The sequence below is a fragment of the Cervus elaphus genome, chromosome 8 (genome assembly GCF_910594005.1).
Source record: "Cervus elaphus chromosome 8, mCerEla1.1, whole genome shotgun sequence".
NCBI classification, from domain to species: domain Eukaryota; kingdom Metazoa; phylum Chordata; class Mammalia; order Artiodactyla; family Cervidae; genus Cervus; species Cervus elaphus.
Genome location: NC_057822.1, coordinates 29614493 through 29627844, shown reverse-complemented (window position 1 = coordinate 29627844; position 13352 = coordinate 29614493). Strand labels below are relative to the sequence as shown.

Sequence of the window (13352 nt, the reverse complement as noted above, 5' to 3'; positions counted from 1 at the left end):
GTGTACAAAAATAAGACATAGTTGTGAAGCTGTTGCCACGTGGCAGAGACAACAGTCTTATGTGTGGGATGCAAAACTGGCTGAGAATTAGAACCAGAAGCTTCCTTGGATGCCCTTGGGTCATGCCCCACTCCAGATCTCTGGTGTCCTTATCTGGATAGAGAAGAAGGGTGGTCTAAATCTATTGCTTTCAAACTTTGCACCTGGGACCTTTCCTCAGAGGCTGCTGAAAGAGGAGGGTACTAAGACTGCCCCGTCTGTTTCACCAGAACAGCTCCATTTTTATTTGCCTTTCATTCAGGCTTTTGTAAGAATTTCATCGAACAAGAGTTCCTTGTCTTAAAAACATTTTGAAAACAACTAGTTTTGATCATTTTTGAGGCTTCTTTCAGCTATAGTAGGGCTTCCAAGGTGGCAGAGTGGTAAAGAATACACCTACCAATGCAAGAGTTGCAAGAGACACGGGTTTGATCTCTGCATCAGGAAGACCCCCTAGAAGAGGAAATGGCAATCCACTCCAGTATTCTCTTGCCTGGAAAATTCCATGGACAGAGGAGCCTGGCAGGCTACAGTCCATAGTGTCGCAAGGAGTTGAACATGATTGAGCACACACACACATCAGCTTTAGTAATTTATGATCCAATATATTAAAAAGCTGTAACAGTTGATGTAGTGGAGAATTTTTAAGGTGTTTTACGAATTTTTAACTCTTTTACAATGCGTTTATATGGTGGAATTATGTGTTACTGGGCAGACGGCAGGGAGTTAAGTTCTAAGGACAAAGTTCAGGCAAAAGCTGAATTTAGTTAGAATTAGCCTTGAATCTCTTTAAATCACTCTTTATGGTAATATCTTTATTAAGACACAGGTCACACACTATACAACTCACCATTTAAAGTGTACAATTCAATGGCTTTTAGTATATTCCCAGTGTCATGGAATAACCATAACAATCAATTTTACAATATTTTCATCTCAAAAAGAAGCCCTATAATCATTAGCAGTCACCCTTCAATTTCCCTAACCACATCCCAGCCTTAGGCTACCACTAATCCATTTTCTATCTCTATAAATTGACTTATTCTGGACATTTTATATAAATAGAATCACACAATATGTGGTCTTTTGTGAATGGCTTCTTTTACTTAGCATGTCTTTAGGTTTCATCTCTGTTATGCTATGTATCAGAACTTTATTTCTTTTTATAGTTGAATAATATTCCATTGTGTGAATATACTACATATTGTATATCTATCTATCAGTTGATAGACTCCTTAAATCATTCTTAAATCTCCAGAATCTGGGCCCATGGATTTTCAAAAGCCAAAACTTGAGCAAATTTGTTTTCCTTTGTGTTTAGAGAGCCATTTAAGCTAACCTATTTATTTTACTTTTTATTGTCCAACACTTAGAGTTGAATTGGGGTTATGCTAATTATGTGTGTGTGTGTGTGTTCACAAGAATGAACCCCATTCTATCAATGCTCGTCAAATTCCTATATGCATCAAAATCACCTGAATAATCCATTAAAACACTGATTCTTAGCGCCACCCCTAGATATTCTGATTCAGTAGGTGCAGAAATAGGGCCTGAGGATCAACATTTCTGTCAAGTGATGTTGCTGCTGCTTGCCTAAGGGCCACACTTTGGTAACACTGCGATATGACACTTTTATAATCAGAAAAATAATATACAGGCTTACCTCAGAGATATTGCTGATTCAGTTCCAGACCACTGCAATAAAGCAAATACTGCAGTGAAGTGAGTCGCATGAATTTTTACAGTTTCCCAGATCATATAAAAGTTATATTTAAACTATACTGTAGTCTATTAAGTATGCAGTAGCATTATGTCTAAAAACAAGTTATGGGTACCTTTAATTAAAAATACCTTATGCTAAAACATGCTAACCATCTTCTGAGCCTTCAATGAGTCACAATCTTTTTGTTCGTGGTGAGTCTTGCCTGGATGTCGATAGCTGCTAACTGATCAGAGTGGTGCTTGCTGAAGGTTGGGATAGCTGTGGCAATTACTTAAAGTAAGACAATAAAATTTGCCACGTCCACTGACTCTTCCTTTCATGAAAGTTCTCTCTATAGCAGACAATGCTGTTTGATAGCATTTTGCCCACAGTAGAGCTTCTTTTAAAATTGAAGTCACTCTTCTCAAACCCTTCTGTTGCTTTGTCAACTAAGTTTATGTGACATTTGAAATCCTTTGCTGTCATTTAAATAAACATCACAGTATCTTACCAGGAGTAAATTCTCTCTCAAGAAACCACTTTCTTTGCTCATCCATAAGAAGCAGCTCCTCAGCCATTAAGATTTTATCATGAGATTGAAGCAATTCAATCACATCTTTCAAGCCCCACTTCAAATTTTAGTTCTTTTGCTATTTCCACTCCATTGGCAGTAACTGATATTTTGAAACCCTCAAAGCTGTTCATGAAGGGTTGCTATCAACATCCAAACTCTTGCTGATATTGATGTTTTAACCTCTTCCCACAAATTATGAATGTCCTTAGTAGCATCTAGGATAGTGAATCCTATCTGAAATGAGGTGAAAGTCACTCAGTCGTGTCTGACTCTTTGCGACCCTATGGACTATACAATCCACGGAATTCTCCAGGCCAGAATACCAGAGTGGGTAGCCATTCCCTTCTCCAGGGGATCTTCCCAACCCAGGGATTGAACCCAGGTCTCCTGCATTTCAGGTGGATTCTTCACCAGCTGAGCCACCAGGGAAGCCCAGAACTACCAGGGAAGCCCTATCTAGAAGATTTCAATTTACTCTGCCCAGATACATTAGGGGAACCACTATATATAAGAGCTATAACCTTATAAAATATGTCAATAAAAAGACTTGAAGGTCAAAATTACTGCTTGATATATGAGCTACAGAATGAATGTTACGTGAGTAGGCATGAAAACAGCATGAATCCCATTGTCTATCTCCATCAAAGCTCTTGGGTGACTAGGTGCATTGTTCGTGAACAGTAATATTCTAAAAGAAATCTTTTTTTTTTTTTTTTTTCTGAGCAGTGGACTTAGTATATTCAGTAAACCATGTTGTAAACAGATGTGCTATCATCCAGGCTTTGTTGTTCCACTTGCAGAGTACAGGCTGAGTAGAGATAGCCTAATTCTGAAGGGCCCAAGGATTTTCAGAATGGTAAAAGAGTACTTTTCAACTTCAAGTTACCAGCTGCTTTAGCCCCTAACAAGAAAGTCAGCCTGTCTTTTGAAACTTTTGAGCCAGGCATTGACTTTCCCTCTCTAGTTATGAAAGCTGTAGATGGCATCTATTTTCAATGGAAGGTTGTTTCCCCTACATTGAAAATTTGTTTTTCAGTGTAGCCACCTTCATTAACTAGCTTAAGCTAGCTCTTCTGGATAAGTTGCTATAGCTTCTACACCAGCAGTTGCTGCTTCACCTTGCACTTTTGTGTTATGAAGATGGTTTCTTAAAGCCCATGAACCAACAGCTGCTAGCTTCAAACCTTTCTTCTACAGCCTCCTCACTACTCTCAATCTTCCTAGAATGGAAGAGAGTTAGGACCTTGCTCTAGATCAGGCTTTGGCTTAAGAGAATATTGTGGCTGCTCTGATCTTATATCCAGGTAACTAAAACTTTCTCCACATCAGCAAGAAGGCTGGTTCACTTTCTAACCGTTTGTGTGTTCACTGGAGTATTGCTTTTAATTTCCTTCAATAATTTTTCTGCTGCATTCACAACTTGGCTTACTGGCACACAAGGCCTAGTTTTTGTCTTATCTCAACTTAGTCATTTCTGGCTTTTGATTTAAAGTGAGCAAGGTGAGACTCTTCCTTTCACTTGAACACTTAGAGGCCATTTCAAAGTTATTCACTGGCCTAATTTCAATATGTTGTGTCTCAGGGAATAGAGGTCTGATGAGAGGGTGAAAGATGGGGGGATCAGCCAGTTGGAGCAGTCAGGACACACACAACATTCACCAAGTTCACTGTTTTATACGGGTGCAGTTTGTGAAACCCCAAAGCAATTATAATAGTAATACCAAAGGTCACTGATCACAGTTCACCATAACAAATAAATAATAATGAAAATTTGAAATATTGAGAGAATTACCAAATGGTGACATGGAGACCTGAAGTGACCAAATGCCATGGAAATATGTCACCATAAGATTTGTTCAATACAGGGCTGCCACAAAACTTTAACTCATAAAAAATACAATTATCTGGGAAGCACAATAAAGTGAAGCACAGTGAAACAAGTTGTGCCTGTAGGTGAGTGTTGCCCACACTGTACCAGATTACTCTCGTACCCTAAGGATGAACACACAGAAGAAGCTTCTACAATCTATGATAACCACAGAACCCTGTTTGGGGGATGCTACGAGATGCCAGGCACTGTGCTAAGGGCTTTACCAGCATCTTTCCAGGATATCCTCACTGTCCATTTATAAGGAATTATTATTAATATTCCCATTGCAGATGGAGAAACTAAAGTAACAGGCTTAAGGTAACTCAGAGTTGTTCCTGGCAGAACTGGGATTCTAAGCCCAGCAATTGGACTCCTACATTAAAAGAGTAAAGTCAGTTCCAAAGAGTTAATACTTAACCACAGAACTTGTGTTCACTTTGGGAAACTTCAACTGAGGACCTACCATATGCTCAGTGTTGATATTTCTGCTTCAAGGGAGCTAATATAGAAAATAATTTCAGTGAAACTATCTTTTTTGATCACATATTTTTATATACTATCCATTTATGGGCATTTTGTCTGATCTTTGCAAGTCCATTACAAATGCCTTGAGGGCAAGGATGCAACCACTTGCCTTATCCCCTTTTGCCAGCCCACGATTATACACAGCAAAGTTTTTATTTCATTTATTCATTTTTAAAAATCAACTTTAGTATTTAGAGCAGCTTTAGGCTTACAGCAAAATTGAGTGGAACTTACAGAGAGTCCCCACGTGTTCCCTACACCTTTCCCCTCCCATCAACATCCCTCACCAGAGTGGAGGGTTTATTACAGTCAATGACCCCTATACTGACACATCATTATCAACCAAACCCATAGTTTATGTTACATGTTAGTGTTATGTGTTCTATAAGTTTTGCATCCACCATTACAGTATCGCGCAGAATGGCTTCACTGCTCTAAAAATCCTCTCTGCTCTACTTCTTCATCCCTCTCTACTCTCTTACCCACTGGCAACCACTGTCTCCATAGTTCTGTTTTTTCCATCGGGTCATACGGTTGAAATTATGTTTCCCTTGTAGCCTAGTCAGCAAAGAATCTGCCTGCAGTGCAGGAGACCCGGGTTCGATCCCTGGGTTGGGAAAATCCCCTGGAGAAGGAAATGGCAACCCACTCCAGTATCCTTGCCTGGAGAATCCCATGGACAGAGGAGTCTTGTGGACTGCAGTCCATGGGGTCGCAAAGAGTCAGACACGACTGAGTGACTAACGCTTGACGCTTAACATGCAAAAGAAAGTATGTATTGTTTTCAGATTGACTTCTTTCACTTAGTAACATGTATTTATGGTTCCTCCACGTCTTTTCATGGCTTGATAGCACATTTGTTTTTACCACTGAATAATATTCCATCATCTGAATGTTCCACAATTTACCCATTGACCTGCTGAAGGACATCCTGGCTCTGACCAGTTTGGGAAATCATAAATGTCTTCTATAATCATCCATGTGCAAATTTTTGTGTGGATATAAGTTTTTATCTTCTTTGGGTAAACACCAAGAAGCATGGTTGCTGGATTGTGTAGTAAGAATATATTTAGTTTTGTAAGAATCTGCCAAACTGTCTTCAAAATTTGCTATACCATTTTGTGTTTTTACCAGCAATAAATGAGAGTTCCTGTTACTTCACATCTTCACCAGCATTTGGCGTTGTCTGGGTTCAGGATTTTGGCCATTCTGATGAATGTGCAGTGGCATCTCTCTCTTTTTCAAAATTTGTTATTCCCTAATGACATACTCTGTTGAAAACCTTTTTATATGCTTATTTTCCATCTACATATCTCCTTTGGTTAGTTGTTAGTTCAGGTTTTGCCCCTTTTTAATCTGGTTGCTCATTTTATCATTGTTAAGATTTTAACAGTTCTTTGAATATTTTGGATTAAAGTCCTTTATCAGATATTTTTCAAAACAGTGCATTTTAATTGAAGACTGCAAACTCCAGTACGTACAGGGGACAGGCAGACCATGGAAAAAAATGAAGCCAGCTACATGTAATTCAGAAAGAAGTAGAATTCAGGCCACAGTGAGCTGAGGAGGGCATGCTGAAATTTGCTTTTCTGAAGAGCAGACCATGCTCTACCTCATCTTCTGGTTTTTCAAAAGAAACCAGAAATCCAGAATTTGATGTGCATCCTTCCAATTGTTAAAACAATTGTTTTAATTCTGTTGAATAATTCCAATTGTTAAAAGAAAGTAAATTTGATTTAAATATTTGTATAAAGCATTTTAGGTGAGAGACACTGGAAAGGCAAACACATACACACACACACACAACTAGTTTAGGGCTTGCTAAGAAACAGGTTGGAGGGATTTGGGGACTGACAGTAGAAGTAGAAAACTGGTGGCTTATAGGCTGAGTTGAACAGCTATTGAGATGATGGTTAACCCCTAGGGGTTAACCTGTTTTTCTAGCAAGTCCTGAACTTGTTTTGTTTTGTTTTGTTTTGTTTCTTTCTGCCTTTCCAGAGTCTCTCACCTAATCCTTTAAACAAATATTTTTTTTTAATCTAAATCTTCAATTCCTTTCTTTCCCCTAACATATCTCTATCTCTGCCTCCAGACAGTTTTTAAGAATAATGACTTTTTTTGTCTTAACAGATGAACATTTCAAGTTAGATTTCCCTCTTCCTAACCCTTCTGCTTTTTCTTTTTCTTTTTTTTTTGTTTTTGTGCTCCCTTATTGAATGACCAAAATTATGTTCTGGGAAAAAAATCTAGTAACTCAACTCAGAGACTGGCCATAAATATCTGATGCTTATCACTGCATTAAGTCAATAGTTTAATTTTATAGACTGATGATGACTAACCCTGCTGTAGGAAAAATTTTTGCTCCCAATTTTTCTCAAGACCTTTAGTCAAGGTTCAGGAAAATGGGATTAGCTAAGGGAATGGTTTTCAGGAACTCATTTAAAACACATTCTTGACTCTTAGCACCTGCTCTCGTTTGCACTGCATAAAGAAATCCTGCACAGGGATATAAGAGTATGGTTTTATCCCCACCATCACGATTATTAAAGACTGATATTTACTGAATGCATCTATGTAGTAGGTATTATACTAAGGTGTTACATACTTTATTCTCACTTATCAAAATAAACTGGCATCTTATCCAATTATCAGTCCCATTTATAACAACTATAGCTCTATTTTCAGTTTTGATGTTCACAGAAGCATAGGAATATCAAAGTTTAAAAGACTTCGAGAGTTTATATAAGGAAAGAAAAAAAGGCCTATCTAACCTATTTAAAAATAATTAAAAAAATTTAAAAACCTATTTGAAAATAATTTAAAATATTTTAATGACTCCTCCACCTCTTTCAGTTACTTGTTTTGGTATATAATGATTATTACTATAAATTCTTCTATTTGATATACAGCCCACAAATTGTGGGACTTCATTTGGAATTTTATCTAGTGGTTCGTCTAGAATTTTGCTTTTTCCAACTGAGATTTTAAACTAGGTTATTTACTTGTGCTGCGACCTCCTTTTATAGTACACAGACCTCTCTCTGAAACCCCCAGAGTATCATCTGTATTGAGAAATAGTATGTGTCTGCATATATGTATGTGTTTAATTCAGAGACAGATAAACACAAAAGCAAAACAAAATATCTGCCTAATGTCTCTTTAAGCCAACAGTATTATTTAGGGCTGGGGTCAGAATCTTGGCATTTAGTTGCCATCATCACATACTGTACCTCAACCATGAACCAAGTAGTTGAGATAAACAATGCCAGCGCCTTTTTCTGTGGACTGGATAGAAAACTTGGTATGTCAAGCCCCAAAACTCCCTGTCTTTGTATAGCCCTTGATTAAATTACCTGTCTTATATCCTCCTCTTTGTGATGGGCTTTTTAACTGTTCCCAGACATGATCAGCAGTCATAAAATATAAAATGCTATTCATGTATTGATTAGTAATTTATCTATCATTGCATTCATCTAAGAAACTGTATTTAGATCATAAACTATTTTCTCCTCACTTTATAGATGCATAAAACAAAGCTAATGATAGTGGCATGAACCTTGTTTAAGTTTCCATGCCCAGAAAATGAGGGAAAAGAGTATATGAGTGTTTGTATGCATTTGTGTATGAGCAGTAGGACCATCAGCTGTGTATGGGGTTGGGTTGATTTTCAGCCTCTGATTTTTTTTCTCTCCTCCACCGTCTCCTTTGATGGCCATCTATCTCTACTCATCATGCAAATGGTTTTGGGTAGTGATATCAAAGACCCTTGAAACAGTCTGTTCAGTAACAAGTACACTGTGGTAAAGAGAAGTGATTACTGAAAACTTGGAACTATCTCTCTGGGTTCTCAAGAAAAGACCAGAGACTGGATTCCAAAAAGCAGTGATATAAAGAGAGATCTGAGAATCCTGAAGCAAAGAGAAAATGCTCAGAGAAAGCGAAAAGGACAGCCTGGGAAAGACACACTATCCCAGTAGCCTACAAACCCAAACCAAGAGCTGATGTTTCCTGCTGGTCCAGGCCTGCTACCAGATCTCAGGGAACTCAGCCAGGGGACCCAGTCTTGCATAGGGAGAACCACAGAGTGGAGCCAGGAGGACAGCGTGGACTCTTCCTGCAGCCAGCATGTAGATCCTAAGCCAGAGAGACACTGATTAGGCAGGGTCAAGCTTAAGAGAGAGCCTTATCTTCTGAAAAGTGGATGCAGGGGCAGACTTACCCTCTGTCTGAATGAAGTTGTGGGTCTGCATGGGATTATAGAGTTATTTTTATTCCACTTTTTCTTCTCTTAACTACCCAACCCTAGGTTTCTGACATTTTCCCCCCTCAAGCTTGCTTTTAAAAATTTCATTCTGTGTTCGCTAAACTGATTTACTTTCAACCTGAAACTTAAAAGTTAAATGTCCTCCTTTCTTTGATTTTTTAGTTCAGATTCTTTATTACAAAGACATAATAGACAGATATTGTCAAACTCTATCTGTTGGGTCAACACTACTATGCTCTCTGGACACAAGTTGTTCTCTATTTTCAAATCTCCAGAAAATAAAAGACATCACTGAACCCCTGATCCTCCTCTCCAGAAATTCCTGCACAACTTATTTATTAAGAGAGTGGTGACTTTCTTTACTTTTATTTAACAGACACTTTTGTAACACCCGTTATATGCCAGGAGCTGGTTTGAAGTACTATACAAATATTAACTCTTTTAATTCTCACAGCAACCTAATGAAGTTGGTTCTATGATTATTCCATTTCACAGATGAAGAATCTGAGTCATGAAGAAGTGACCTGACTTGCCTCAGCTGTGCAGTGAAACTGAACTTCCAGCCCAGGTATTCTGACTCCAAGTCCTTCACTCTTAACCATCACTTCGTGCTGAATTTCAGTCCTCCTGATATTCACCACCTGTACTTTAAAAAAAATATATCATTTGGTACTAACTTTTCTTACTTATGTGGGAGTGAGATTATACAATGGGATCCCTTATTTGTTCAAGTTAAGCCTCCAGTGTTCACTTACCACTTCATTCTACTTGTATTGAAAATACCTTGACTATGTTTTTAGCTCAAGCCTTTATGCTTAGTCACAGGACTGCTAGGGCCTCTGAGGACCCTGCACAACTGTTTTACAGGGCTTAAGGTTAGATATGACCAAACCTGGAACCTTTTTCTGGGCCAAAACCACACAAGGAAAGAAGAGAAACAACTCAATAGGCAAGGGTGCTCAGTTAAGCCACATAGTTTAGATTCTTAGAAGCTGGTATCATCTGTGCCACCCATGATGAGTCACTTCTACAGTCCCTGCCTTCTTATGGGCTGGAGCTTGGTCTTGACAGTGAGGAATTTGAGCAGGAATGGATGTCACCAACTCCTTATACAGTCACAAAACCACGTCTGTTGGATTCAGAGCTGTGGAATACCCACACTGCCTTCCTTCTTGCCTGTGAAGCACCCATGGCCTCCCCAACATCAAAAGTAAGAGAGGGCATGGGGAGGGGAGGTCAGAGAAGGCAAAAGGAGAAGAGAGACAGAGAGGAGGAAAGGAAATTCTTTCATTAAGTCCCCAAATAGACCTTCAACCTCTGGACTGCTCTTTCTGACTCCCTTCCAATATGTATTTCATATTTTATACTGTAAAACTCCCATCTAACCTCAGAATTCTGCTGCTTAAGATGCTCCATGACTTCTGATTGCCTGAAGTTTAAGTCTAAGCTCCCAAGCATGGGGGACAAAGTTCTTGATAATCCAGTCCTTGCTTGTTCCTTCTGTTTTGCCTCTCAACTCTTTCCATATTCCTATATTCTCTTTCTCCTTGCTTCATCTCCCTTCTCCTCCTCTTTCCTCCTTTCTTCTCTCCTCCTCTCTCTGTCTTTCTACCTCAGCCTACCTCCCCTCTGCCCCTCTCCCCCTTACCCTCCATCCATGTTAAACTGATTGTAGTTCTCTAAAACAACTACCATCCCTCTTATTTCCTGATCCTCCCTGTGCCTGAAATTCCTTCTCCTATTCCTTTAATCTGTTGACTAACTCCTCCTTGATCCCTAGGACCCCACCAAGCTTTTCTCCAGGAAGCCTATTCCCTGACCTCGCCCCCTTTCTGCCTCATGTTAAGTCCTGCACATTGTACCTCATGGTATTTTATTTTCCAGTCAATGTTCTTCCCTCCCACTTTTCAAAGGAAGGGATGGCATCTTTGTCCTGCTACCTCTACAAAACACAGTGTCTGGTACATGGAAGACACAAAGAAATATTAGTTGAATAAATGACATCAACAGCCCATAGCTGCTTAAGCTGGTGCCCATCCCAGGCAAGAGTTTCAGTCTACTGTCCTCATGGATTAGAAGTCAGACCCAAAAGGAGGTCAAGTCATTTGAACAGAGCATGAAGTTATTCATATTACAGCTAGGATGAGAAATCAGACTCTTGGGCTATGAGCTTCTTGATGATGACGAAGAGGAACACATCTTACTCATCTCATGACTCCAGCACAGAGCATCACGTCTGGAAAGTAGCAGCTGCCTAATGAATGAATGAATGAGTACAACGGCACCAGGTTCTTTCCAGTGCCTAGGGCAACGTGGAATAACAACTCAGCAGTATTACATTTGGTTTAATCGTACTTGACAATGAACCTGAACAATTAGAGCCCTGGGATTCAGATTGGCGTACAAGTTACCTGCTGGCAAGATTTACCAGTCATGCTGACAATTGCCAAATTGCTTTTACTTTGTACAACACTGACATAAAATGTCTTTGCTTCCTGCATTGATGCATTGCAATGGTTGATTTGGCATCATATTCAGAGGTGGCCCAGATATACTGTTACCACCATTCCAACAGTAAGAGGCTGCTGCTATTTTTAAACTTCCCCTGGAAAGTAGATGATATGATTCGCTTGCTTATCCATTCTGATGTCACTCAAAGCTCTGGGGAGGAAAGTTCCTCTTTACATCCTGCTAAAATTGCTTCTACCTTGTATTTGGAATGTTTCTCCTTACAGGTCAGATGACAGCTGATAGGCAAGGTTTCTGCTCCAGTGCCTGCCAGTGTTCCTGGCTGAGTAGACAGCGCAGATAAGAGAACATAAGCCACCCTGTGCTGTTAACACAGACCGCACGTATACAGGGACTGGTTAGCACTCTCATCTGAGCAGTGTTCAACAGGCTTACAGAGGAGTTGCATACAGGGGTCATTCTGTTGGTTTTCTGAGTGCAAAGAGTGACCTAAAATAGCCAGAATTTCAAATTTTAACTTTCCACTTAAGGAGCTTGCTTCAGGTTCATACACTTATCACCTTCTCTATACGTCTTCCCCCCCCCCCCCCCCCCCACCTCCCCCACCTCCCCTCCCTAATCTATAAAATAAGCCTGATAATAAAATAGCTATCTTTGGTGTTTGGTAAGTATAATTCAGGTAACACTTCATATAATGCTTAGCACATGTTGGACAGTAAATATTACAAGCATACACATGCACGTGCATACCTCCCAGGGCTGTGAGCAATCGTTCTAATGGTTAAATCAACATTTGTGCTGTGTCTTTTTGTTTGGGGACTCACATTTGAAAACACTGTTTTTTGTTGTTTTTTTTTTTCTGTTTGTACCTTCTTAATCCCTCTATTGATTATTTGCAGCCCTGGACAAGCTCTGAGGACTTCCTGATATCTTCCAGTCCATGCAGGACCTCCCAAAGCAAATTTTTCACTCCTGGCTATAGCTTGGGGCTTCCCTGGTGGCTCAGAATGTAATCTGCCTGCAATGTGGGAGACCCAGGTTTGATCCCTGGGTCAGGAAGATCTCCTGGAGAAGGGAATGGTTATCCACTCCAGTATTCTTGCCTGGAGAATTCCAAGGACAGAGGAGCTTGGTGGGCTACAGTCCATGGGATCACAAAGAGTCAGACATGACTGAGCAACTAATACTACCACCAAGTATTTTATTAGGCTATCCCAAATGTGCATCTTGAATTTGGTGAAAATCAGTTCTTTCAATACAGTAATACAGGTAGTAGAAGGAAAGAGAGAGAGAATTTCATTTATGCATATGGAAGATAGCAAGAAGGCAGTGGATAACCTATCTGCCTCTTTCTGCTTCTCATCAAAATCTTTTAATCTGTATAGCATCTTAAGGAAAAGAAACCTTTTCGATCACAATCATCATTTTAGATTTCTAAGTCAAGACAATGATGAACTTGCTACTTGCCACTTAAACAACAACAACAACAACAACATAAGGGACTTCCCTGGTGGTCCAGTGGCCAAGACTCCATGCTCCCAATGCTGGGGGCCAGGCTTTGATCCCTGGCCAGGGAACTAGATCCCACATGTCAAAAGTAAATAGTTCACATGCTGCAACTAAAAACTCCCATGCCACAGCTGAGACCTGACACAGCCAAATAAATAAATATTTAAAAAGCAATATAAAGTAGCATTGCGCTGGTTCTACCTCACCAGCTAGACTGTGATGTCTTTACCAGTAGAATGCTTACAGCTTCTAACCTCTAATTAGGACTTTGTCAGCTTCGTGGTGAATGTAGAGGAGCTGGAGGAAGTGATGGGAAATGCATGGGTCTTCCCCTGTCTAGGAACATGGCAGAACGGGATTTACTCTGCATTCTCTGGAATGCATAGTCAGAGGTCCACCT

The 13352-nt window shown here is 39.7% G+C and overlaps 1 long non-coding RNA gene across 1 annotated transcript in view; it reads left to right on the top strand.

The window, feature by feature from the left end:
- The window catches only part of LOC122698934, an 88905-nt gene extending 76451 nt beyond the window's left edge, over positions 1-12454 (top strand). The window contains exons 2-3 of the long non-coding RNA XR_006342457.1: positions 9470-9542; positions 12343-12454. This is a non-coding gene — a long non-coding RNA (uncharacterized LOC122698934). The remainder of the gene's footprint in view (positions 1-9469; positions 9543-12342) is intronic.
- The last annotated feature ends 898 nt before the right edge of the window (positions 12455-13352 follow it).